This window comes from Canis lupus, chromosome 9 (genome assembly GCF_048164855.1).
Source record: "Canis lupus baileyi chromosome 9, mCanLup2.hap1, whole genome shotgun sequence".
NCBI classification, from domain to species: domain Eukaryota; kingdom Metazoa; phylum Chordata; class Mammalia; order Carnivora; family Canidae; genus Canis; species Canis lupus.
Window position 1 is genome coordinate 1,119,943 of NC_132846.1, and position 27,294 is coordinate 1,147,236.

A 27,294-nucleotide genomic window follows, 5' to 3' on the forward strand; every position below is an offset into this window, starting at 1 on the left:
TTAAGGTGCTGCCTCAACCCAGTCAAGCCGCTGGGTACACCCTAATCGGAAATCGGCTCATAACAATGTAACCCTGCTTTGTGCCCGCCAAAACTGCACGCCGATTCTGACCAAAGTAATAGGCCAGGTCAAGTGGAACTATAGGGTAAGGTGTAATTCAATCGGCCACCTGTGTGTGGACCAACACGACTGTGCAACTTTCTGTGTATCCCATGGGCCACTGGCCCCTTTAAAGCTGCTACGCCTCTTAGTCTCAGGATCCAAATCCCTGCTCCGCTGTGTTGGGTGCACTTGGACTCAAGCTCCAGCTTGTAAAGAAATCCTCGGGAGTTGGGATCCCTGGGTGGCGCAGCAGTTTGGAGCCTGCCTTTGGCCCAGGACGCGATCCTGGAGACCCGGGATCGAATCCCACATCGGGCTCCCGGTGCATGGAGCCTGCTTCTCCCTCTGCCTGTGTCTCTGCCTCTCTCTCTCTCACTGTGTGCCTATCATAAATAAATTTAAAAAAAAGTTATTAAAAAAAAAAAGAAATCCTCGGGAGTTTGCATCGGTGACAGCTCATCGGTGGTTTCTTGGATTTGCAATCTTGGGCACAACACAAGGGCCTGCTGTCCTAACATCCCTTCTAGGGTCACGCTGTCAGCCCCACAGGCCCGCTGTTCCCCAGGCACACAGGCACAGAGATGCGGGGAGGGGAGGAAGTACCCCAGAAACCAGCCAGCCCCGGCCCCCTTGACAGAGGGAGCAGAGACCTCCCAGGTCACTTTACAGAGACCCTGCTGACATGAGGCTCCGTGGCTGTCACTCTGTCCCAGGACCTCCTGGCCTTTGGGGCACAGGCTGAGTCCCAGTATAGTTTGTGGGGTCCTGACCCTGGCATCTGGCCGCCCCTGGAAGGCACGTAGGGATGTCAGCTGTGTGTGCCTTATGGTGCCCCTGCAGGGGCTGTTTGGGGACTGGGTGGTGCCCCCTCTTCCACGCGGGGTCTCTGTGGGTCTCTCCATGCCCCGTGCACAGAGTTCTGGGAGACACAGAAATGGTCTGGCTGTGCATTTTCGCACCACAACACTTTATTGACATTCTACAGCAAACGGGCTCAGAGTGGAGGGTGTGCGCCTTCCCCTGTGGAGGGAATGTCTGTCCTTTAGGGGAGGGCAAGAATCACATGGGTGGGGTGCGAGTCCTGGAGTCTCCCACCAGGGAGCACGTGTGGACCTCGGGTGGGGGCGTGTGTCCTAAGGTTTCAGCCTGAGAGATGGCTCTGAGGACAGCAGAGCTGACCTTGACCTGCAGCTCATGGGTTCCTAGTTGGGTCCCCACAGGGCAGCTGGACCCCAGCCACAGGCCCCCTGGGGCCCCAGCACCTGGAGGAGCCAGCCTCCTGGTGTGGGTGCAGGTGGGGCCCACTGGCCCACCTCTGCTCTCCCCAACCTTGGGTGTCTCGGGATCCCCAGGGCTGCCCTAGGTCAGCGACCTGGATCCGTGGGGCATGCCCAGGGCCCAGGAGGCCACATCCAGCTATGAGAGGGCTCGCTCAGAATGGGGCCAGAATCCAGCACTGGACAGGGCCATGGGGGGCTGGATCCCATTAGTCTTTTGTTGGGACTGGGGCAGGGGCTCAAATCACCCCCGCCCTCACAGAGCCCGGGGCCAGGCCAGCCCAGATCCCCCTGGGTTAGGGGCTGGCATCCTGTGCAGTGTAAGCCGCCCTCCAGGAGGGACAGTGGCGGAGACAGGGCACAGTGCGTCCTCTGCACCACTCACCTGCACACACCCTGTCGGGGGCTCCCTGTCTTCCCTCCTCCCTGCAACCCCTGGGTACTCTATGGGACACCCGAGCTTCTGATGGGAGCAGGGTATCCAGAGAACCCCGGGGAGGCTGAGCATGTCCCACAGGGGGCACCTGTACCGGGTCCTTGCTGGGGGCCGAAAGTGTGGGGGTTGAAGGTGTAGGGGCAGGGGTATGATGGTGGTGGATGGTGTAGGGCAGATGGTGTTGGGGTATAATGTGGGTGGGGATTGTGTGGGGCTGTGTGGGTTTGAGGGGGATGGTGTAGGTGGGATGCCATTGGGGATGATGATGTAGGGGGATGGAGTGGGAGTGGGGAATGAGGGAGATATCGTGGAGGGTCTGCGGACACAGGGCATCTCCTCCACGAAGATGCACAAGGAGACATCTACACTTAAAGGCGACTCCAGTCTGGGGTTTGCTGTGACCCCTGCCCCTGGGGCCGGGTGTGGACAGTGCAGGGCCCTGGCTGGACCGGGGGCATTATCTGGAGTTCATCATACTATGTGTGTTTTCAAATTTCTAATTGTCTCAAATCAAATGCATAGAATTTAGAAATATAGAAATCACCGAGAGTGGGTGTCACTCTGACCCGTCCGACCCTCATGGGATCGAAGTGTGTCCTGCTCCAGCTGTGGTCATGCCGCCTGGCCCCCAGGTCCAGTTCATGCCCCTCACGTACCCGACCCCATCCCCTACTTCTCAGGGGGCAGCCCCTCTCCCCTTTGAGGTTCAGCTCTCATGGCAAGCCCTGGAGGCCCCATCCCAGTTGCCTCCTCATCCCCGAGGCCCCGGGGGTGTGGGCATAGAGGTCATCCCCAACACCCTACCATGGAGCGGTGTGTTGTTGTCTGCTGTTTTGCCCCCTGCCTCAGAAGCCCCGTTTTTCCTACCCAGAATCCCCCGGTCCTCCACTGGGTCGTGATCCCCCTTGGCCCCTCAACCTCACCCTACCCCTTAGTAGTCCCAAAATATGATGTGACTGCTGAGCGTCCTGTTGACGTCCAGGTCCACCTGCGTGATGTCCCTGGAGGAGACCAGGGCCTCCTCCTTCATTTCCTGCAGGAAAACTGGGGAGAAGGAACTGGCATCAGGGACACAGACCCCGATCTGTCACCAGGTGCTCTCCTGGGCAGGGAGCCCTGGGGCCACCATGGGAGTGTGTCCTGCCAAAACCTCCTTCCTTCCCCTGGGAGGCTGGGGACGGCGGGAGTGCCCACCGTGCCTGTGGAACTTTGTGAGGGCCTGTGCCCAGCTGTTGTGGGCGGGGAGGTGACTGAGGGTCAGCATGGGTGGGAGGGGACAGGAGGTCAGTCCAGGTGGGGAGGGGTCAGGGGGGTGTTGTGCCCAAGATGGCGAATCCAAGAAACCACTAAGGAGCCGACACTGATGCAAACACACGAGGGTTGTTTTACAAACTCGAGCATGGGTTCAAGTATATGCCACACAGTGGAACAGGGACTTGGACCCCCAGGAGGGTTTTAGCTTAGTTTTAAGGGCTGGTCTCAGGGACCTCCAGAAGGGCTGGAGCAATTCCTCAAGTTCTGTTTACATTTTGATGTGGGGGCTTCAAGGGCATTGAGCTCTCTTCTCATTCTAATTGGGGTTTCCAGCCCTTTGCTTAGGCTCAGTTTTTATTCTATTGTGGGGCTTTCTAATACAAGCTGTAAACTTTGTTTTTTTACAGTAACTGAAATAATGCAAATTTCAGCTCTTCTTCACAGGGGCCTGGGATTGCTGGATGTGTGCTAATACTGAACTTAAAGTAGAATGGCTGTAATGTTCTCGGCCTCCATGCATCCCATCCCGTCCTATCTAGCTCATGCCCCCCTCCCTGGAGCTCCTAAGAGAGAAATTGCAAATGACCTCAGCGTGGCTACCTGTGTGGTGGGACAGGCCCAGGGATTTGAGATCAGGAAGAACTGGGGCACGGGCATCCTGGCTGTGCAGCAGGATTCGATGCTGCAGACTCTTATTCCCTAAGGCTATCTTGACAACTGACTTTGTACATAGAAAACCTCTCCTTTGTCTTTAAAAGTGCAGGAGCGAGTTAAAGCATTTTTTATCTGCCCATCTGATTGCTCAGATTCCACTCTGAGACATATTTCCTGTTAATAAGGATAATTTACTATCCATAATACTATGGTTAAAATATTCAGACACAAGTAATTCAAAGGGATGAGTGTTTCTCATCTCTTTCTTCACAGCTCAGTCACTCATCAGGAAATGCATCTTTATGGATGTGGAAATAATTGAGAGACATTAGTACCAATGGTCCTATTATTATGTGAAGGATTCTTCCCTGAGATTCTTCCCCTGTTTCTACTGACACTGAAACACTGTGAACTCTTTGGAAGTCAAATGTCAAGGAAATAAATGTTATACATTGCTAATTTTAAATGCACTTGCAATATGGTATCTATTATAATAGAAGTATTTTTATCTGATTTTTGCTATTTATTATCCTTTACTGCTCAGGTTGAGGAGGCATTATACGTGTTCATAAGTGTTTTTCTTTCCTTCTGATATAAAATTCTTACTTTGTTCCCATCGAAGGAACTTTTTAAGAATAAGGCAAAAGATAATTCACCGATTCTTAAAATCTCTTCACATTGGAGCCTGATTCATTTAAGTCAATTTTCAAATTAAATCTTATTTCTTAGAAGGAAAACAAAGATTTATAGGGAAATTGAGAAGATAGTACAGAGAATTCTCATGTACTTGCACGCAATTTCTCCAATTATTGATATCTTATATCAGTATGGTACAAATATTAGCTAATGAATCAATATTAAAATTTTCACAATAACCAAAGAGCATACTTTATTCAGATTTCCTTAGTTTTTGCTAAATCACCATCCCTCATACCACACTCCATTTGTCCTCATGTTTTCTTAGGCTCCTCTGGATTGTGACAGTCTTTCAGCCTTTCCTTGTTGAACTGGAACAGTTTGACAAGTAGAGTATTTTGTAAAATTTCCCTCAATTGGGACATGTCTGTTGTTTTTCTCATGATTGAGCTGTTTTTGTGGATTATATACAGAGATATACTGCCATTTTTATTATATCATATAAAGGTTAGATACTATCAACAAGAGTTATCAGTCTTGGTATCGATCTGATCATCTTGCTGAGGTAGTGTTTGTTGGTTTCTCCGTAGTAAAGTGATCCTTTTATTATTATTATTATTATTATTATTATTATTATTATATTATTATTATTATTATTATTATATTATTATTATTATTATTTTAAGTTTTTCATAATATATTTTGTAGAAGGAAGTTACTATGTGTATTCCACACATAAGATTGGGAAGCTATGCTCAGGAACTTGAGGGTGGAATGTCTGCACAAATTGTTGGAAAATCTTCTACATGGGAGATTTCTCTTCCCTCTGGGTTTGTTTGTGTCTTTTTCAAAGATGCTATTTATTTATTTGAGAGAGAGAAAGTGCTAGAGGGGCAGAGGGCGAGGGAGAAGCAGGTTCCCTGCTGAACAGGGAGCCTTCCTTGGGACCTGGATCATGATCTGACCCTAAGGCAGAAGCTTAACTAACTGAGCCACACAGCTGCTACTCTTTCTTTCTTTCTTTCTTTCTTTCTTTCTTTCTTTCTTTCTTTCTTTCTTTCTTTCATTCTTTCTTTTCTTTCTTTCTTTCTTTTTTCTTCCTTTCTTTCTTTCTTTCTTTCTTTCTTTCTTTCTTTCTTTCTTTCTTTTACTTAATAATAAATTTACTTTTTATTGGTGTTCTATTTGCCAACATACAGAATAACAACCAGTGCCCATCGCGTCATTCACCCCCACCCCAGCCCTCCTCCCCTTAAATCACCCCTAGTTCATTTCCCAGAGTTAGGAGTCTTTACGTTCTGTCTCCCTTTCTGATATTTCCCACACATTTCTTCTCCCTTCCCTTATATTCCCTTTCACTATTATCTATATTCCCCAAGTGAATGAGAACATACAATATTTGTCTTTCTCTGATTGACTTACTTCACTCAGCATAACACCTTCCAGTTCCATCCACGTTGAAGGAAATGGTGGTTATTTGTCATTTCTAATGGCTGAGCAAGCCCACCTTTCCTCTGTCTTCATCTTGGGAGTCTCCCATGATATAAATGTTATTGTTTTAATAAGTGGCTGAGTTCCGAAATCTGCCTTTGTGGTCCATAACCTTCCTTGTTTTTAATGCTTCTACTTGGTACTGCATCTCAGTTATAGCATTTTTAAATCATTTTTTTAAATTTTTATTTATTTATGATAGTCACAGAGAGAGAGAGAGATAGAGAGAGAGAGGCAGAGACATAGGCAGAGGGAGAAGCAGGCTCCATGCACCGGGAGCCCGACGTGGGATTCGATCCCGGGTCTCCAGGATCGTGCCCTGGGCCAAAGGCAGGCGCCAAACCGCTGCGCCACCCAGGGATCCCCAGTTATAGCATTTTTAACATTGGCCTGACTAGATTTTACTTCTTTTATTTCTATAGTAAGGGATTCTCTAGTTTTCTTCTGTGCTCTTTTTCCAGCGCAGATGCTATCTTTATAATCATTGTTTTAAACTGTAGTTAGACATCATATATTTGTATTGATGGACTTCCTGGCTGTGAGTACTACCTCATATTATTTTTTTTAAATTTTTATTTATTTATGATAGTCACAGAGAGAGAGAGAGAGAGAGAGAGGCAGAGACACAGGCAGAGGGAGAAGCAGGCTCCATGCACTGTGAGTCCGACGTGGGATTCGATCCCGGGTCTCCAGGATCACGCCCTGGGCCAAAGGCAGGCGCTAAACCACTGTGCCACCCAGGGATCCCTCATATTATTTTATGGAGGTGAATTTCTCCATCTCATTATTTTTTTCCAGAAAAGAAAGAAGAAAAAGAAAAACCAAGAAAAACAATAACAACTGCCCTCCCCAAAAAAACTACCAGATTATTTTTGCCTGATTGTTAAAAGATTCTAAATCCCAAAATAAGAAACACAAAGTACCATGAAACTAAAACTAAGAAATATAAAAGGTACATACATAAAAATTAAAATAAGGCAATTTATAAAATAGAATCAAAGAAAATACATGAAAATAAAGCAAAAAGTACAAAGGAAGCTAGACCCTACTTTCCAAGCAGAGCTGAAGCTCTGCAGCCTCTGTGGTCCAACACCTTGGTGGCAGCAAAGGGACTGTGCGGGATCTGGGGATTGGCCATGGCTCTGATTGTCAGGTGCACATCTGCCTGTGAGATGCATCTGCGGGGTCTGAGGCGGGGTGGGCGTCAGCGCGTCTGGCCTCCAGCGGGTGGCGCTGTGCTCCTCCCAGAGACCCGGTCCAGATGGGCGGGATGCGGGTGGGGTCTCTGGGTCCTCTGGCTCTGGGGCTGAGCATCCTGCCCCCCAGTCTGCAGGGGCCTCCACAGCAGAGCCCCCAAGCCCCCGGGTCTCTGCCGCTTCTCTCAAAATCCTGCGTTCACTCTACTTGCCTCGGAGCTTCTTTTGGTTTTCTTTTTTTATCTCAGACTGTTGTGCCCAAGATTGCGAATCCGAGAAACCTCCGAGAAGCCAACACTGATGCAAACACATGAGGGTTTATTTACCACCTCGAGCTTGTGTCCAAGTATACCCGACAGAGCGGAGCAGGGACTTGGACCCCGAGGTGGGTTTTAGCTTAGTTTTAAGGGCTGGTCTCGGGGAACTCCAGAAGGGCTGGAGTAATTCCTCAAGTTCTGTTTACATTTTGATATGGGGCCTTCAAGGGCATTGAGCTCTGTTCTCATTCTAATAGGGGCTTCCTGCCCTTGGCCTGGGCTCAGTTTTGATTCAATAATGGTGCTTTCAAGGTCATTAAGCTGTAAAAATCAAAGGTTCCACACCTGGAAGGGGGACTTCACACTGTCCCTATATGCTGAAGGTGCGGAACTAGAAATAGGAAACCCGAGAGCCTCCACCAAAACCAGTTAGAACTAAGGATTGAGTTCAGTAAAGTCACGGGACACAAACTGACCCTACAGAGCAGAGTAGCCTTGCTGTGTCCCGACAATGAGCACTCAGGAAGGAAAGGAAGGAGGTGAAGGCCTTCTCAGGAGCGTCAAGAAGAATAAATAATGAGACTGAACCAAAGGAGCACAAGACTTGTGCACTGAACCATACCAGGCTCTGGGAGGCCGTCCTGGGCTCGTGGGGTGGGAGCCTCATCTTGTGAAAATGTCCACAGTTCCTGAAGCCACCCTCAGTTTCAATGTCATTTCTATCAAAATCATGGTGGCAGAACTTAGAAATAGGAAAAAAAAACCCATAACATCCATCCTCCTCAACAAATAACCCCGGACAGCAAATCAGTATTGGAGAAACAGGACAGAGTGAGACGCAGCACTTTCCTATTTCCCCTGTTATGCCCCCACCCCTCCAGCGACCCTCAGTTTGTTTCCTATAGTTAAGAGTCTGTATTTCCTGCATCTGTTTTGATCTTGTCTCTCCTTCCCTTCACAGTAGTTCATCTGCTTTGCTTCTTTAATTCCACCTATGAATGACACCACACGGTCATTCTCTTTCCCGAGTGACTTACTTCACTTAACATGATCCCTTTAGTTCTATCCACATCATTGCAAATGGCAAGATTTCCTTCTCTTTGATAGCTGAGTTCCATTCCTCTCTGTATGACCATCATCTATCTCCCATCCTCTTTATCCATCATCTGGCAGAGGGCACCGAGGCTCCTCCCACAGTGTGGCTACTGTGGACCCGGCTGCTGTGGACATTGGGGTGCAGGTGTCCCAAGACTCACTGCATCTGTATCTTCGGAGTGAGCTCCAGGCCGTTCACCTGCTGGTCGCAGGGTGGCTCTATTTGTAACTTCCTGAGGAGCCTCCACACTGTTTCCAGGGCGGCTGCACCAACCCACGGTCCCGCCCACAGTGGAAGAGGGTTGAGTGAGTTTTGCAGGACATGGTAAAATTCTGGTCCACATTTCATTTCGTGTCCTGTGGGCTCCAATTCCTTGTCCTTAAGTATTTCTGGGGAAGTCGGGTGTTGGGCTCCTTTTCAGTGAGATGTTTCTGAAGCTAACAGGCCCCAGCTGGAGCCTGAAAGGAGGCATGTGGGGCCCATGGAGCACCTGCGGCCTCCTGCACAGCCTCCTGCAGTGCCCGAGTGTCCCGCAGGGGGCGCCCGAGCCCAGGCCCCTCCCATGGGGCAGGTGTGTGCAGTAGGCCTCCTCTGCCTGCACTAACAGGAGCCAGCCTGTGCTGGGGAGGCCTGAGGGGGATGTGGGGACGCATCTACGCTGATGAGCTGAAGCATTCACAGGACCCGCGGGGAGTCTTCAGGGGGAAATTGGGTCGCGTTCATGCTGACAGGAACCCCGGTCTCCTCAGGACCCGAGGTGAGGCTTTAGGAAGATGTGGGCCCGCATCCACCCTGACAGGAGCCCTGGGCTGCCTCAGGACCCGCGGGGAGTCTTCAGGAAGATGTGGGTCCACATCCACACTGACAGGAGTCCTGAGCCACCTCAGGACCCGCAGGGAGGCTTCAGGAAGATGTGGGTCCATATCCACACTGACAGTAGCCCCTGAGCCGCTTCAGGACCTGCAGGGAGGCTTCAGGAAGATGTGGTGCCACATCCACTCTTCCAGGAGCTCCCGGGCCCCTCAGGACATAAGTTGAGGCTTCTGGAAGCTGGGGGCCGCATTCATGGTTACAGGAGCCCCGGCCTCCTCAGAACCCTCGGTGATGCTTCGGGAGGACTTGGGGCCACATGGACAGAACAGGACGCTGACTTCCTCATGACCCCCAGTGTAGACTTGGGGAAAAATGTGGATGCATCCATGCGGACAGAAGACCCCAGCCTTGTCAGGGCCTGTGGTGAGGCCTAAGAAAAATGTGGGTGCCGCATCCACACTGACATGTCTCAGGCCTCCTCAGAACCCACTGTGAAGGTTTGGGAAGATTATGGGCCACATCCATGCTGACAGGAGCCCCCAGCCTCCTCAGGTCTTATTGTGAGGTTTGAGGAAAATGAGGGGTCATGTCAACCCTGACAGGAACCCCATCCTCCTCAGGACCAGCACTTTGGCTTCAGGACATATGGGGCTGCATCTCTGCTGACAGGAGCCCACAGCCCTCTCAGGACCCACGGTGAGTTTTCTGGGGGCCATGGGGCCATGTCCAGGCTGAAAGGAGCCCCCAGCTTCCTGAGGACCTGCTGTGAGGCTTTAGAGGATGTGAGACATAGTCCACAGTGACAGGAGACCTGGCGTCCTCAGGACCCGCTGACTATGACTCAGGAACACGTTGGGCCATGTCCACACTCACAGGAGCCCGGCTTGCTTGGACCCCCTGGAGGACTCTGGAGGAGCCGTTGGGGGCCATGTCTACATCAGAAGGGACTCCTCAGAACCACATGTTAAGTGAAAGGGTAGAATGAATGGTAAGGTTAGGGGAGGAGAGGCAATTGGTGGTTAGCCTTAGGTTATATGTTAGATGTTAGTGATTATGCTTATGGTTACGGATTAGAGGTTAGGTGAGGCATAAGGGTAATGGTCAGTAGTTAAGAGTTAGGATGGGGTTAGGGTAAGGGACAGGATTTAATGTTAGGGTTAGGGTTTAGGCTCTAGGGATTAGGGCAGGAGGTTAGGAGTTGAGGTTAGGGTTATGGTTAGAGTTAGGGTTGGGCTTAGGTTTGCAGTTAGGGTTAGGGGTTAGGGTGTGAGTTAGGGTTTAGGGTGAGGGGTTAGGGTTATAGTTAGGGCTAGGTTTAGAATTAGGGCGAGGGTTAGGGTTAGGATAGGGGTTAGGACTAGGGTTAGGGTTAGTGTTTGGTTAGGGGTTAGGGTTAGGGACAGGTCAGGGTCAGGGTATGGTTTTGGAAGAGGGTAAGAGATACATTTAGGGAGTGGGTTACGGGTTAGTTTTAGGGTACGGGTTAGGGTACAGTTTGGGGTATGAGATAGGATTAGTATTAGAGGGTAAGGGTTAGGGTACAGGTTAAGGTCAGGAATAGGATTTGAGTACATTAAGTTAAGTTTAGGTTTAGAGGTTAGGGTTAGGGTTAGATTTCAGGTAGCGGTCAGGGTTAAGGGTTTAGAATAAGTTTAGGACTTAGGGTGAGGTTTGGCAGGAAGGTTCAGTGAATGTGTTTCGGTCTTGCGGTTTGTGTTTGGTTTTCGATTAGTGATAGGTCTTGTTAAGGTTTAGGCTAGCATTAGGCTTAAGTGTAGTGTTAGGGTTATATCTGTGTATGGTTAGAGTTTGGGTCTTGGCATGTGCCTGCACTGGGACTCCTAGTATCTTGGGCAGTTTAGTTTTCTGCACTCTATTTAGGTTTTGGTTTCAAAGATAGCCTGACTCCACCAAGTCAGTGGCCTCCCCAGAGAATCAAAATCCAGGCTTCTGCTGGGGTCAGAATATACATGGCAGGCTTCTCCCAAGCTGAGCTAAGGAGGGGATTTGTGACTCTAAAGACTCTTTATTTGGATTTTAAGTTGCCTTTCTGATTTTATCTCTTGTGCGCACATGTTTCATCAATACTACCAATTATTATTTTAAAGTTTTACTTGAATTCCTGTTTGTAAACACAGTATGATATAGTTTCTGGTTTACCACATAGTAATTCAACCCTTGGATACAACGCCTGGTACTGGTCACAGGTGTCATCCACTATCCCCATCCCCTGATTCCCCATCCCCTCACCTTCCTCTGGTATTTATTAGTTTATTCTCTGGGGTTAATAGTGTGTTTTTTTATTTGCTTCTCTCATCCCCCCTCTGCCCCTTTGCCAGTTTGTTTGGTTTCTTAAAATTCACATGTGAATGCAATTGTGTGGTATTTGGTATATGTCTTCCTCTGACTGAGTTCATTGAGCATAAGTCCTTTCCACTTCTCCCACGTCATTGTAAATGGCTTCACTTCATCCCTTCTGATGAACGAGTGATGTCGCAGTGGGTATATTTACCACATCGTCTCTGCCCATTCATCTGTCAATGGACATCTGGGCTGTATCCACAGTTTGGCTCTTGGTGATAATGCTGCTACAAACACTGGGCTGTGTGTCCCTCTTCGAATCTACTAAACAACTTCTGTATCCTTGGGGTAAATACCTAGCTGTGCAATTTTGGAATCGTAGTGTAGCTCTATTTTTAACTTCTTTTTTTTTTAATTTTTTTGTGATAGTCACAGAGAGAGAGGCAGAGACACAGGCAGAGGGAGAAGCAGGCTCCATGCACTGTGAGTCCGACGTGGGATTCGATCCCGGGTCTCCAGGATCGCGACATGGGCCAAAGGCAGGTGCCAAACTGATGAGCCACCCCGGGATCCCCTATTTTCAACTTCTCGAGGACCCTCTGCAGTGTTTTCCACAGTGGCTGCACCTGTTCGCCTGCCCACCAGGAGTGTAAGGGGCCTCCCTCTTCTCCATAGCCTCAATGACACCTGTTGTTTCTTCTGTTCTTAATTTTAGCCATTCTGATGGCTGTCAGGTGACATCTCATTGTGGTTTTGGTTTGCATTTCCCTGCTGATGGGTGACGCTGAGTGTCTTTCTGTGTGTCTCATGGCCATGTGGATGTCTTCTCAGAGACAAAGTCCATTCATGTCTTCTGCCCATCTGCAGTTGGATAATTTGTGTTTAGGATGCTGAGATTTATATTTCCTTTATGTATTTTGGATACTAAATCTTTATTGGATGTGTTGTTTATAAATATCTCCTCTCATTTTGTATGTTGCCTTTTAGGTTTCATTGTTTCCTTCACTTTGCAGAAGCTTTTCAATTTGATGAAGTCCCAATAGTATTTTTGCTTTTGTTTCCCTCACCTCAGAGGCATATCTAGAAAGAAGATCCAGTGGCAAATGTCAAAGACGTTGCTGCCTATCTTTTCTTCTTTGTATGGTTTCAGGTCTCACATTTAGGTCTTTCATCCATTTTGAATTCATTTTTTATATAGATGGTGTAAGAAAGTGGTCCAGTTTCATTCTTCTGCATGTGGCTGCCTGGTTTTCCCAACACCATTTTTTCTTATCCTGGGGTCAGGGTTAGGGTTTCTTGAAGAGACTGTCTTTGTGCTTTGGATATTCCTTCCTGCCTCATTGTCGATTAATGGATCATAGAGTTACAGGTTTGTATCTTGTTTCAGCTTTCCATTCTGTTCTATTGATCTAAGCGTCTCCTGTTGGGAGATCCTTGATTGCTGATTCAATTTCTTTGCTGGTTATCTGTGTGTTCAAATTTCTTATTTCTTACATTTTCATTTTTGCCATGTTATATATTTCTAGGAATTGATCTATTTCTTCCAGGTTCGAGGTTGCTGGCATATAATTTTTCATAATGTTCTCTTATAATCGTTTGTATTTCTCTAGTGTTGTTATATCCCTTTTCTCATTTGTGATTTTATTTGGGTCCTTTCTCATCTTTTTATATTTTTGCATTTTTTAAAGATTTATTTATGGATTCATGAGAGAGACAGAGAGGCAGACGTATAGGCAGAGGGAAAATGAGGCTCCATGTGGGGAGCCTGATGTGGGACTTGATTCCCCAGGACCCCGGGATCATGACCTGAGCCAAAGCACATGCTCAACCATGAGGCACCCAGGTGCCCTGCTGATTGAATTCCTTTGCTAGTTATGGGTCTGTTCACATTTTCTGTTTCTTCCTATTTCAGTTTTGCTCATTTGCACATTTCTGGGGATTTGTCCATTTCTTCCAGGTCTCCCAGAATGTTAGCGTATAATCTTTCATGGTATTCCCTTATAATTGCCTTATTTTTCTGGTGTTGATTGTGATCTCTCTTCTCTCATTTGTGATTTTATTTATTTAGGTCTTTTTTCTCGTTGATAAGGCTGGCTAAGGCTTGATCCATTTTCTTAATTATTTTGATGAACCATCTCTTTGTTTCGTTATTCCATTCTACTGCTTTGTTGTTTCTGTATTATTTATTTCTCCTCTCATCTTTATTTTCCCCCTCTTCTATAGGCTTTAGGCTTTGTTTGCTATTCCTTTTCCAGCTACTTAAGGTGTAGGGTTAGGTTGTGTATTGGAGACTTCTTCTTTCTTGAGGTAGGCCTGTATTGCTATGTACTTCCCTCTAAGGACTGCCTTTGCTACATCCCAGAGGTTTGAAGAAACATGTTTTCATTTTCATTTGTTTTAAATTTCCTCTTTAATTTCCTGGTTGCTCCATTCATTCTCTAGTAGGATGTTCATAATCTCCACGTATTTTTGATCTGTCCAAATTTTTTCTTACTGTCAACTTCGAGTTTCATAGTGTCGTGGTCCAAAAATGTACAGGGTGTGATATCAACTTTCTTGTACCTGTTGTACCTGTTGAGGGCTGAATTGTGGGCCATGATATGATCTGTTCTGGAGAATGTCACATGTACACCTGAAAGGAATGTGTATTTTGCTTTAGGTTGAAATGTTCAGACTATATCTCTTGAGTCCCTGTGGTCCAGTGTGTCAAGGCTATTTTTCCCTTGTTGATTTTCTTTATAGACGTTCGGTCCATTGCCATAAGTGGGTGTTAAAATCCCCTGTCATTGTATTATTATCAATGACTTTCTGTACGTTTGTTGTTAATTGGTTTCTATATTTAGGTACTCCCATGTTGGCAGCATAAATTTTTAGTTGTTTGAACTTTTTTTTTAAATAAATTTATTTTTTATGGTGTTCAATTTACCAACAAACAGAATAACACCCAGTGCTCATCCCGGCAAGGGCCCCCCTCAGTGCCATTCACCCATTCACCCGCAACCCCCACTCTCCTCCCCTTAAAGCATCCCTAGTTCCTTTCTCAGAGTTAGGAGTATTTATGTTCTGTCTCCCTTTCTGATATTTCCCACACGTTTCTTCTCCATTCCCTTATATTCCCTTTCACTATTATTTATATTCTCCAAATGAATGAGAACATACACTGTTTGTACTTCTCCGATTGACTTACTTTACTCAGCATAATGCCCTCCAGTTTCATCCACTTTGAAGCAAATGGTGGGTATTTGTCGTTTCTAATGCCTAAATAATATTCCACTTTATACATAAACCTCATCTTCTTTACACATTCATCTTTCAATGGACACCAAGGCTCCTTCCACAGTTTAGCTATTGTGGACATTCTGCTATAAACATCGGGGTGCCGGAGTCCCGTCGTTTCCTTGCATCTGAGTCTTTGGGGTAAATCCCTAAAGATGCAATTGCTGGGTCGTCGAGCAAGTCAATTTTTATCTCTTTGAGGAACCTCCACTCAGTTTTCCAGAGTGGCTGCACCAGATCACATTCCCACCAACAGTGTAAGAGTCTTCCCTTTTCTCCACATCCTCTCCAACATTTGTGGTTTCCTGCTTTGTTAATTTTCCCCATGCTCACTGGTGTGAGGTGGTATCTCATTGTGGTTTTGATTTGTATTTCCCTGATGGCAAGTGATGCAGAGCATGTTTTCGTGTGCATGTTGGCCATGTGAATGTCTTCCTCTGTGAGATTTCTCTTCATGTCTTTTGCCCATTTCATGACTGGGTTGTTTGTTTCCTTGGGTTTGAGTTTAAAACGTTCTTTATAGATCTTGGAAACTAGCCCTTTATCTGATACGACTTTTGCATATATCTTCTCCATTCTTTAGGTTGTCTTTTACTTCTGTTGACTGTATCCTTTGCTGTGCAAAAGCTTCTTATCTTGATGAAGTCCCAATAGTTCATTTTTACTTTTGTTTCTTTTGCCTTCGTGGATGTATCTTGCAAGAAGTTACTGTGGCTGAGTTCAAAAAGGGTGTTGCCTGTGTTCTCCTCTAGGATTTTGATGGACTCTTGTCTCACATTTAGATGTTTCATCCATTTTGAGTTTATCTTTGTGTATGGTGAAAGAGAGTGGTCTAGTTTCATTCTTCTGACTGTTGATGTCCATTTTCCCTGCACCATATATTGTACAGACTGTCTTTCTTCCAATGGATAGTCTTTCCTCCTTTATCGAATATCAGTTGACCATGAAGTTCAGGGTCCACTTCTGCTTCTCTATTCTGTTCCATTGATCTATGAGTCTGTTTTTGTGCCAGTACCACACTGTTTTGATGACCACAGCTTTGTGGTACAACCTGAAATCTGGCATTGTGTTCCCCCCAGATATGGTTTTCTTTTTTAAAATTCCCCTGGCTATTCGGGGTCTTTCCTGATTCCACACCAATATTAAAATAGTTTGTTCTAACTCTCTGAAGAAAGTCCATGGTATTTTGATAGGGATTGCATTAAACATGTACATTGCCCTGGGTAACATTGACTTTTTCACAGTATTAATTCTGCCAATCCATGAGCATGGTATATTTTTCCATCTCTTTGTGTCTTCCTCAGTTTCTTTCAGAAGCATTCTATAGTGTTTATGATTGAAATCCTTTACCTCCTTGGTTAGGTTTTTTCCTAGCTATCTTATGCTTTTGGGTACAATTGTAAATGAGATTGCCTCCTCAATTTCTCTTTCTTCAGTCTCATTGTTAGTGTATAGAAATGCCATTGATTTCTGGGCATTGATTTTGTATCCTGCCATGCTACGAAATTGCTGTATGAGATGTAGCAATCTTGTGGGGGGAGGGTTTTGGGTTTTCTAGGTAGAGTATCATGTCATCGGTGAAGAGGGAGAGTTTGACTCCTTCTTTGCCAATTTGAGTGCCTTTAATGTCTTTTTGTTGTCTGATTGCTGAGGCTAGGACTTTCAGTACTATGTTGAATAGCAGTGGTGAGAGTGGACATCCCTGTCTTGTTCCTGATCTTAGGGGAAATGCTCCCAGTGCTGCCCCACTGAGAATGATATTTGCTGTGGGCTTTTCGTAGATGGCTTTTAAGATTTCGAGGAATGTTCCCTCTATCCCTACGCTCTGAAGTGTTTTGATCAGGAATGGATGCTCTATTTTGTCAAATTCTTTCTCTGCATCTAATGAGAGGATCATATGGTTCTTGGTTTTTCTCTTGCTGATATGATGCATCACATCGATTGTTTTACGAGTGTTGAACCAGCCTTGTGTCTCGGGGATAAATCCTACTTTGTCATGGTGAATAATTTTCTTAATGTATTGTTGGATCCTATTGGATAGTATCTTGTTGAGAATTTTTGCATCCATGTTCATCAGGGATATTGGTCTGTATTCTCGTTTTTGGTGGGGTCTTTGTCTGGTTTTGGAATTAAGGTGATTCTGGCCTCATAGAACGAATTTGGAAGTACTCCATCTCTTTCTATCTTTCCAAACAGCTTTAGTAGGTTAGGTATGGTTTCTTCTTTAAACGTTTGATAGAATTCCCCTGGGAAGCCATCTGGCCCTGGACTTTTGTGTCTTGGGAGGTTTTGGATGACTGCTTCAATTTCCTCCCTGGTTATTGGTCTGTTCAGGTTTTCTATTTCTTCCTGTTCCAGTTTTGGTAGTTTCTGGCTTTCCAGGAAAGCCTTCATTTTTTCTAGATTGCCTAATTTATTGGCGTATAGCTGTTCATAATATGTTTTTAAAATCGTTTGTATTTCCTTGGTGTTGGTAGTGATCTCTCCTTTCTCATTCATGATTTTATTAATTTGAGTCTTCACTCTCTTCTTTTTAATAAGGCTGGCTAATGGTTTAGGTATCTTATTAATTCTTTCAAAGAACCAACTCCTGGTTCTGTCTATCTGTTCCACATTTCTTCAGGTCTCGATTTCCTTGAGTTCTGCTCGAATTTTAATTAACTCTCTTCTTTTGTTGGGTGTAGGATCTATCTGCTTTTTTTTTTCTCTAGCCTCTTTATGTGTAAGGTTAGCTTTTGCATTTGAGTTCTTTCCAGTTTTTGAATGGATGCTTGTATTGTGATGTATTTCCCTCTTAGGAATGCTTTTGCTGCATTCCAAAGATATTGAACAGTTGTATCTTCATGCTCATTAGTTTCCATGAATCTTTTTAATCCTTCCTTAATTTCCTATGATCCTTTCATCTTTAGCAGGATGGTCCTTCACCTCCACGTGTTTGTGGTCCTTCCAAACTTCTTGTTATGATTTAGTTTTAATTTCAAGGCATTATGGTCTGAGAATATGCAGGAGACGATCCCAATCTTTTGGTATCAGTTCAGACTCGATTTGTGACCAAGTATGTGGTCTATTCTGGAGAAAGTTCCATGTGCACTTGAAATTGAAAAGAATGTGTATTCAGTTGAGTTTGGATGTAAAGTTCTGTAGATTTCTGTGAAATCCATCGGGTCCAGTGTATCATTTAAAGCTCTCATTTCTATGGAGATGTTGTGCTTAGAAGACCTATCGAGTATAGAAAAGGCTAGACTGAAGTCACCAAGTATAAGTGCATTATTATCTAAGTATTTCTTCACTTTGGTTATTAATTGATTTAAATATTTGGGAGCTCCCACATTCGGGGCATATATGTAGAGGATTTTTATGTCCTCTTGTTTGATAGATCCTTTAAGTATGATGTAGTGTCAGTCTTCATCTCTCTCTACAGTCTTCGGGGTAAATTTTAGTTTATCTGATATAAGGATGGCTACCCCTGCTTTCTTTTGAGGACCATTTGAATGGTAAATGGTTCTCCAACCTTTTATTTTCAGGCTGTAGGTGTCCTTCTGTCTAAAATGAGTCTTTTGTAGACAGCAAATAGATTGGTCCTGCTTTTTTATCCAGTCTGAAACCCTGCGCCTTTTGATGTGGTCATTAAGCCTGTTCACATTCAGAGTTACTAATCGCAGATATGAGTTTAGTGTCATCATGATGTCTATTCAGTCCTTGTTTTTGTGGATTGTTCCACTGAACTTCTTCTTAAAGGGTAATTTTAAGAGTCCCCCTTAAAATTCCCTGCAGAGCAGGTTTGGAGGTCACATATTCTTTCAGTTCCTGCCTGTCTTGGAAGCTCTTTATCTCTCCTTCCATTTTGAATGAGAGCCTTGCTGGGCAAAGTATTCTTGGTTGCATGTTCTTCTCATTGAGGACCTGAATATATCCTGCCAGCCCTTTCTGGACTGCCAGTTCTCTATGGAGTGGTCCGCTGTTACCCTAATGCTCCTCCCCATAAAGGTCAGGGATTTCTTGTCTCTTGCTGCTTTAAGGATCTTCTCTTTATCTTTGGAATTTGCAAGCTTTACTATTAAATGTCGAGGTGTTGGATGGTTTTTATTAATTTTAGGGGGGGGGGATCTCTCTATTTCCTGGATCTGAATGCCTGTTTCCCTTCCCAGATTAGGAATGTTTTCAGCTAGGATTTGTTCAAATACATATTCTGGCCCCCTGTCCCTTTCGGTGCCCTCAGGAACACCAATTACAAGTAGGTTTTTCTTCCTCAGGCTGTCGTTTATTTCCCTTAATCTGTCTTCCTGGTCTTTTAATTGTCTGTCTCTTTTTTCCTCAGTTTCCCTCTTTGCCATCAACTTGTCTTCTATGTCACTCACTCGTTCTTCCACCTCATTAACCCTCATCGTTAGGACTTCTAGTTTGGATTGCATCTCATTCAATTTATTTTCAATTTCGTCCTGATTGGATTTAAATTCTGAAGTCATGAAGTCTTTTGAGTCCTTTATGCTTTTTTCTAGAGCCACCAGTAGCTGTATAAGTGCTTCTGAATTGGCCTTCTGACATTGAATTGTAATCCAGATTTTGTAACTCTTAGGAGAGAGGACTGTTTCTTTCTTTTGAGGTGAGGTTTTCCTTCTATTCATTTTGCTCAGTGTAGAGTGGCCAAAAAAAAATGTATTCGGAAAAGGAGAAAAAGAGAGAGGAAGAAGGAAAGAAAAGAGAATAAGAGAAAAGGAAGAAAAAAAGAAAAAAGAGAAGAAAAAGAGAAAGAAAAAGAAAGAAAGGAATAAAGGGTGGGGGATGCAAACAAATCAAAAAGAAAGAAGAAATGAAAAAAGAAAAGAAAAGAAGAGAAGAGAAAAGAAAAGAAAAAAGAAAAGAAAAGAAAAAACCATGGGGGAGTATCTTCTGATTCTGTATACTTTAAGTCCATTGACTTCCCCTGGAACTTGACCGTCTAGCTCGTCTTCTGGCGGAGGGGCCTGTTGTGCTGATTTTCAGGTGTTAGCTCTTGGGGGAGCTGCTCTGCCCTCTGCCTGATGCAGGGCTCAGTGGGGGTTGTTTAACCCGTGAGGCCCCAGGAGGAACCATCCCAGTGACACCGGCAGCTCTGGAGCCCTGGATTCAGCTCCCACAGTAACTATGGAGCTCTCCCTCTGCAGGGCCTGGAGGTGCCAAGGCGGGGACGCTGATCTGCTCAGTTATGGGCAGAAGCGTCCTAGCTGTTGTGGGTCTTCCCGGGCTCTGCCTGTCCCAGGGGGAGGCCAGATCCTCGGCTGTGTCCTGGCGCCCTGTGCTCCAGTGCCTGCGCTGTTGGATTCCCCCTCCCAGCCACACAGCCGCCTCTGCGGTGCCGCCGCCGGAGCCCCTCTGAGCTGGTCCCAGATCCCCGTAGCCCTCTCCGCAGGGATCCTCTTCCTCTGCCAGAGCCCCCTCCGAGCTGCTCCTGGCCTCGCAGCCCCCTCCATGCGGAGCCGCCGCCCGAGCCCCTCTGAGCTGCTTCAGGTTCAGCCGTGGGCCCTGCAGTCTTTTAGGGAGCTCAGCCGCGGGGTATGGTGCAGTCTCCTGGGTGCACAGGTGTCTGTTAGTGTTCCAGGGAGTCCGAGGGCATCCCCACTATCCTGGCGTCCTGCTCCAACTCCCTGCGGGTGCCTTTCCACCCAGGAAGATTGGTGAAGCTCCTGCTTCTCCGGGACAGAGCTTTCCTGCCCTGGGTGCACTCGCCCCGGCCTTAGCCCGGCACCTCGTGGGGCCCCTCCCCCTTGGATGCCTTTTGTTTCTTTATTTCTTTTTCCCCCTCTTCCTACCTTGATAGAAGTGTGAACTCTTCTCACTGAAGCATTCCAGCTGGTCTACTTTAAATCTCAGGCCTAATTCATAGATTTTCAGGATGATGAAGATTATCTAGGTAATTTGGTGGGGACAGGTGATTTGGGGACCCTACTCTTCCGCCATCTTGCCCCTCCCTCCACTTTCCTATTTCAAACAATGTCACAGAGACACAGGATAAAGCAGTGTGGTTCTCGGGTCCCGGCTGGCTCCATTGGTTAAGCATCCGACTCCTGACTTCACCCTTGGTCTTGATCTCGGGGTCATGAATTCTAGCCCTGTGCTGAACTGTGGACGAGGCATGGAGCCTACTTAAACAAACCAAAGTCACAGGGGTGTGGTTCTGGCATTAGATGAAGGAGCAGAATAGAGAGCCTGGAAGAAAATGCACTCCGATACTGTCAACTGATTTTTTAAACTTAATTTAATTTAAACCCAATTAATTAACAGTATAGTGTATTATACTTTCAGAGGTAGAATTTAGGGATTCAACAGTTGGAGATAACACCAGGGCTCATGACATCACGTGCCCTCCTTCATGCCCCTCTACCAGTTACCCTGTCCCTCCACTCCCCTCCCCTCCAGCGACCCTCAGTTTGTTTCCTGTGATTGAGTCTTTTTTCCCTCCATCTCTGTTTTCATCTTATTTGTTTTTCCTTCCCTTCACAGATGCCCATCTGCTTTGCTTCTTTAATTTCACCTATGAATGCAACCATACGGTAATTTTCTTTCCTGACTGACTTATTTCACTTAACATGATCCCTCTAGTTCTATCCACGTCATTGCAAATGGCAATATTTTCTTCTCTTTGATAGCTGAGTACCATTCCTATCATCTAACTATCTATCATCTATGACCATCATCTATCTTCCATCCTCTTTATCCCTCATCTGCCTGAGGGCGCCGAGGTTCCTCTCACAGTGTGGCTACTATGGACCCGGCTGCTGTGGACATTGGGGTGCAGGTGTCCCCGAGTCTCATGCATCTGTATCTTCGGGGTGAGCTAAGGCTGTGCACCTGCTGGTCCCAGGGCGTTTGTAACTTCCTGAGGAGCCTCCACACTGTTTCCAGGGTGGCTGCACCAGCCTGCGGTCCCGCCCAGAGGAAGAGGGTTGAGTGAGTTTTGCAGGGCGTTGTTAAAGTCTGATAAACATTTCTTTTTGTGTCCTGTGGGCTCTAATCATTGTCCTTAAGTCTTTCTGGGGAAGCCAGGTATTGGGCTCTGTTTCAGTGAGTCTTTTCCAAAGCTCATAGGCCTCAGCTGGAGCCTGGAAGGAGGCAGGTGTGGCCCCGTGTACAGGGGCGCTGCCTCCTGCATGGCCTCCTGCAGTGCCTGAGTGTCCCGCAGGAGGCGCCCGAGACCAGGCCTGGCCCAAAGGGCCGCGAAAGCTCAGTAGGCCTCGCCCACCTGCACTAACAGGAGCCCACATGTGCTGGGGAGGCCTGAGGAGGACATGGGGACGCATCCACACTGATGAGCCCCGGTCTCCTCAGGACCTGCGGTGAGGCTTCAGGAAGATGTGGGCCCGCATCAACCCTGACAGGAATACCTGGGTCGCTTCAGGACCTGCAGGGAGGCTTCAGGAAGCTGTGGTGCTGCGTCCACTCTGGCAGGAGCTCCCAGGCCGCTCAGGACATAAGTTGAGGCTTCTGGGAGGTGGGGGCTGAATCCACGGTGTCAGGAGTCCTGGCCCCCTCAGAACCTGCAGTGACGGTATGGGAGGACATGGGGCCACGCCCACACAACAGGACGCTGACGTCCTCAGAACCCCCGGTGTAGACTTCGGGAAATATGGGGATGCTTCCATGCAGAGACCCCAGGCTTGTCAGGGCCTGTGGTGAGGCGTAAGAAAGATGTGGGTGCCAAATCCACACTGACAGGAGTCTCCGGCCTCCTCAGTACCTGCCCTTTGGCTTCAGGATATATGGGGCTGTGTCAATGTTCACAGGAGCCCACAGCCCCCTCAGGACCCGCGGTGAGTTTTCTGGGGGCCATGGGGCCATGTCCAGGCTTACAGGAGCCCTCGGCCTCCTGAGGACCTGCTGTGAGACTTCCAGAGGATGTGAGGCATAGTCCACAGTGCCAGGAGACCCGGCGTCCTCAGGACCCGCTGACTATGACTCAGGAACACGTGGGACCATGTCGACACTCACAGGATCCTGGCTTCCGCAGGACCCCCTGGAGGACTCTGGAGGCGCCATTGTGGGCCACGTCCACATCAGAAAGGACTACTCAGAACCACAGGGTAAGTGAATTGGTAGAATGAGTGGTAGGGTCAGGGGAGGTGAGGCAGTTGGTGGTTAAGTTAGGTTAGATGTTAGGGTTTAGTGATTATGCTTATGGTTACGGATTAGAGGATAGCTTGAGGGATAAGGGTAAATGTGACTGGTTAGGAGTTGGATGGGGGTTAGGGATTAGGGAAAGGGGTTAGGGTTAGTGTTAGGGACAGGATTTAGAGTTAGGGTTAGGGTTTAGGCTTAGGGATTAGGGCAGGATGTTAGGATTTGGGGTTAGGATTATGGTTAGTGTTAGGGTTGTGATTAGGTTTGCGGTTAGGGGTTAGGGAGTGAGTTAGGGTTAGTTGTTAGGGTTAGGGGTTAGGGTTAAAGTTAGTGCTAAGTTTAGAGTTAGGGTGAGTGGTAAGGTTAGGTTAGGGGTTAGGATTAGGGTTAGTGTTTGGTTAGGGGTAATGGTCAGGTCAGGGTCAGGGTAGGGTCAGTGTACGGTTTTGGAAAAGGATAAGGGATAGGGTTAGGCAGTGGGTTAGGGGTTAGTTTTAGGGTACGGGTTAGGGTACAGTTTGGGGTATGAGATAGGATTAGTATTAGAGGGTTAGGGTTAGGGTACAGGATAAGGTTAAGAATAGGATTTGAATACATTAAGGTTAGGGTTAGAGTTTAGGGTTAGGGTTAGTTTTAAGGTAGGGGTCAGGGTTAAGGAAACCTAAGAATAGGTTTAGGAGTTAGGGTGAGGCTTGGCAGGTAGGTTCAGTGAATGTGTTCGGTCTTGGGGTTTGTGTTGGTTTTTGATTAGTGATAGGTCTTGTTTAAGGTTTAGGTTAACATTAGGCTTAAATGTAGGGTTAGGGATATGTCTGTGTATGGTTAGAGTTTGGGTCTTGGCCTGTGCCTGCACTGGGACTCCTAGTATCTTGGGCAGTTTAGTTTTATGCACACTATTTAGGTTTTGGGTTCAAAGATAGCTTGGTTCCAACAGCCAGTGGCCTCCCCAGAGAATGAAACTCCAGGCTTCTGCTGGGGTCAGAAAAGACATGGCAGGCTTCTCCCGAGCTGAGCTAAGGAGGGAATTTGTGGCTCTAAATACTCTTTATTTGGATTTTCAGTTGCCTTTCTGATTTTATCTCTTGTGCACACATGTTTCATCAATACTAACAATTATTATTTTAAACTTTTATTGAATTCCTGTTTGTAAACACAGTATGATATAGCTTCTGGTTTACCACATAGTGATTCAACCCCTGGATGCAACGCCTGGTACTGGTCACAGGTGCCCTCCACTATCCCCATCCCCTGATTCCCCATCCCCCCCACCTTCCTCTGGTATCTATTAGTTTATTCTCTGTGGTTAAGAGTGAGTTTCTTGGTTTGCTTCTCTCATCCCACCCCATCGATCCCCTTGCCAGTTTGTTTGGTTTCTTAAAATTCACATGTGAATGCAATTGTGTGGTATTTGGTATCTGTCTTTCTCTGACTGACTGAGTTCCTTGAGCATAAGTCCTTTACAATTCTCCCACGTCATTGTAAATGGCTTCATTTCATCCCTTGTGATGACCAAGTGATGTCGCAGTGTGTATATTTACCACATCGTCTCTGCCCATTCATGTGTCGATGCACATCTTGGCTGTAACCACAGTTTGGCTATTGTTGATAACGCCGCTACAAACACTAGGCTACGTGTCCCTCTTTGAATCTAAGAGACTACTTTTATATCCTCGAGATAAATACCTAGCTGTGCAAATTTGGAATCATAGGGTACTTCTACTTTTAACTTCTTGAGGACACAACACACTGTTTTCCACAGTAGCTGCACCTGTTCACATGACCACGAGGAGTGTAAGGGGGCTCCCCCTTCTCCATAGCCTCACCAACACCTGTTGTTTCTTGTGTTAATTTTAGCCATTCTGTCGGCTGTCAGGTGACATCTCATTGTGGTTTTGGTTTGCATTTCGCTGATGATGCGTGACGCTGAGTGTCCGTGTGTCTGGTGGCCATCTGGATGTCTTGACAGAGACAAAGTCCATTCATGTCTTCTGCCCATCTGCAGTTGGATAATTTGTGTTTAGGATGCTGAGATTTATATTTGCTTTACGTATTTTGCATACTAACTCTTTATTGGATGTGTTGTTTACAAATATCTCCTCTCATTTTGTATTTTGCATTTTAGCATTGCTTGTTTCCTTCACTTTGCAGAAGCTTTTCAATTTGATGAACTCCCAATAGGATTTTTGCTTTTGTTTCGCTCGCCTCAGATGCATATCTGGAAAGAAGATCCAATGGCCAATGTCAAAGACGTTGCTGCCTATCTTTTCTTCTTTGTATGGTTTCAGGTCTCACATTTAGGTCTTTCATCTATTTTGAATTTATTTTTTATATATATGGTGTAAGAAAGTGGTCCAGTTTGATTCTTCTGCATGTGGCTGCCTGGTTTTCCCAACACCATTTGTTCTTATCCTGGGGTCAGGTTTAGGGTTTGTTGAAGAGACTGTCTCTGTGCCATTGGATATTCCTTCCTGCCTTGTTGTCGATTAATGGACCATAGAGTTACAGGTTTGTATCTTGTTTTGGCTTTCCATTCTATTCTATTGATATAAGTGTCTCCTGTTGGGAGATTCTTGATTGCTGATTCAATTTCTCTGCTGGTTATCTGTGTGTTCAAGTTCCTTATTTCTTCCTTTTTCATTTTTGCTATGTTATATATTTTTAGGAATTGATCTATCTCTTCCAGGTTCGGGGTTGCTGGCATATAATTTTTCATAATGTTCTCTTTTAAACGTTTGTATTTCTAGTGTTGGTTGTTATTTCTCTTTCCTCATTTGTGATTTTATTTGGGTCCTTTCTCATCTTTATATCTTTTCCTTTTTTAAAGATTTTATTTATGTATTCAATTCATGCAAGACGCAGAGAGGCAGAGGTATAGGCAGAGGGAAAATGAGGCTCCATGTGGGGAGCCTGATGTGGGACTTGATGCCCCAGGATCCTGGGATCGTGACCTGAGCCAAAGCAGATGCTCAACCACTGCGGCACCCAGGTGCCTTGCTGATTCAATTCCTTTGCTAGTTATGGGTCTGTTCACATTTCTATTTCTTCCTATTTCAGTTTTTATTGTTTGCACATTTCTAGGGATCTTTCCAATTCTTCCTGGTCTCCCAGTTTGTTAGCGTATAATCTTTCATGGTATTCCCTTAAAATTGTCTTATTTTTTTGGTGTTGATTGCGATCTCTCTTCTCTCATTTGTGACTTTATTTATATAGGTCTTTTCTCTTTTCTCATTGATAAGACTGGCTAGGGCTTTGTCTATTTTATTAATTATTTTGAAGAACCAGCTCTTAGTTTCGTTATTCCATTCTACTGATTTGTGTTTCTGCATTGTTTATTTCTGCTCTCATCTTTATTTTTTTCCCTTCTTCTGTAGGCTTCAGGCTATGTTTGCTATTCCTTTCCAGCTCCTTTAGGTGTCGGGTTAGGTTGTGTATTGGAGACTTCTTGTTTCTTGAGGTAGGCCTGTATTGCTATGTACTTCCCTCTTAGGACTGCCTTTGCTACATCCCAGAGGTTTTGAGAGACATGTTTTCATTTACATTTGTTTTAAATTTCCTATTTAATTTCTTGGTTGCTCCATTCATTCTCTAGTAGGATGTTCATAATCTCCACATATTTTTGGTCTGTCCAATTTTCTTTTCTTAATGTCGAATTCAAGTTTCATAACATCGTGGTCCAAAAATGTACAGGGTGTGATATCAACCTTCTTGTACCTGTTGTACCTGTTGAGGGCTGATTTGTGGGCCATGATATGATCTGTTCTGTAGAATGTCCCATGTGCATTTGAAAGGAATGTGTAGGGATCCCTGGGTAGTGCAGCAGTTTAGCGCCTGCCTTTGGCCCATGTCGCGATCCTGGAGACCCGGGATCAAATCCCACATTGGCCTCCTGGTGAATGGAGCCTGCTTCTCCCTCTGCCAATGTCTCTGCCCCTCTCTCACTCTCTCTCTATCACTATCATAAATAATAAAAAATGAAAGGAATGTGTATTCTGCTTTAGGTTGAAATGTTCAGACTATATCTGTTGAGTCCCTGTGGTCCAGTGTGTCAAGGCTATTGTTCCTCTGTTGATTTTCTGTATAGACGATTGGTCCATTGCCATAAGTGGATGTTAAAATCCCCTGTCACTGTATTATTATCAGTGAGTTCCTGTACGTTTGTTGTTAATTGGTTTCTATATTTAGGTACTCCCATGTTGGCAGCATAAATATTTAGTTGTTTGATCTTGATAGAAAGTCTTTTTAATTATGAAATAATGCCCTTCTCTTCTTATACTATTTGTTCTTTCTTTTTTGAAATTTAAATATTTTATTTATGTATTCATGAGAGATACACATTGAAGCAGAGGCAAAACATAGGCAGAGGGAAAAGCAGACTCCGCAAAGGGAGGCCGATGAGGGACTCGATCCTGGG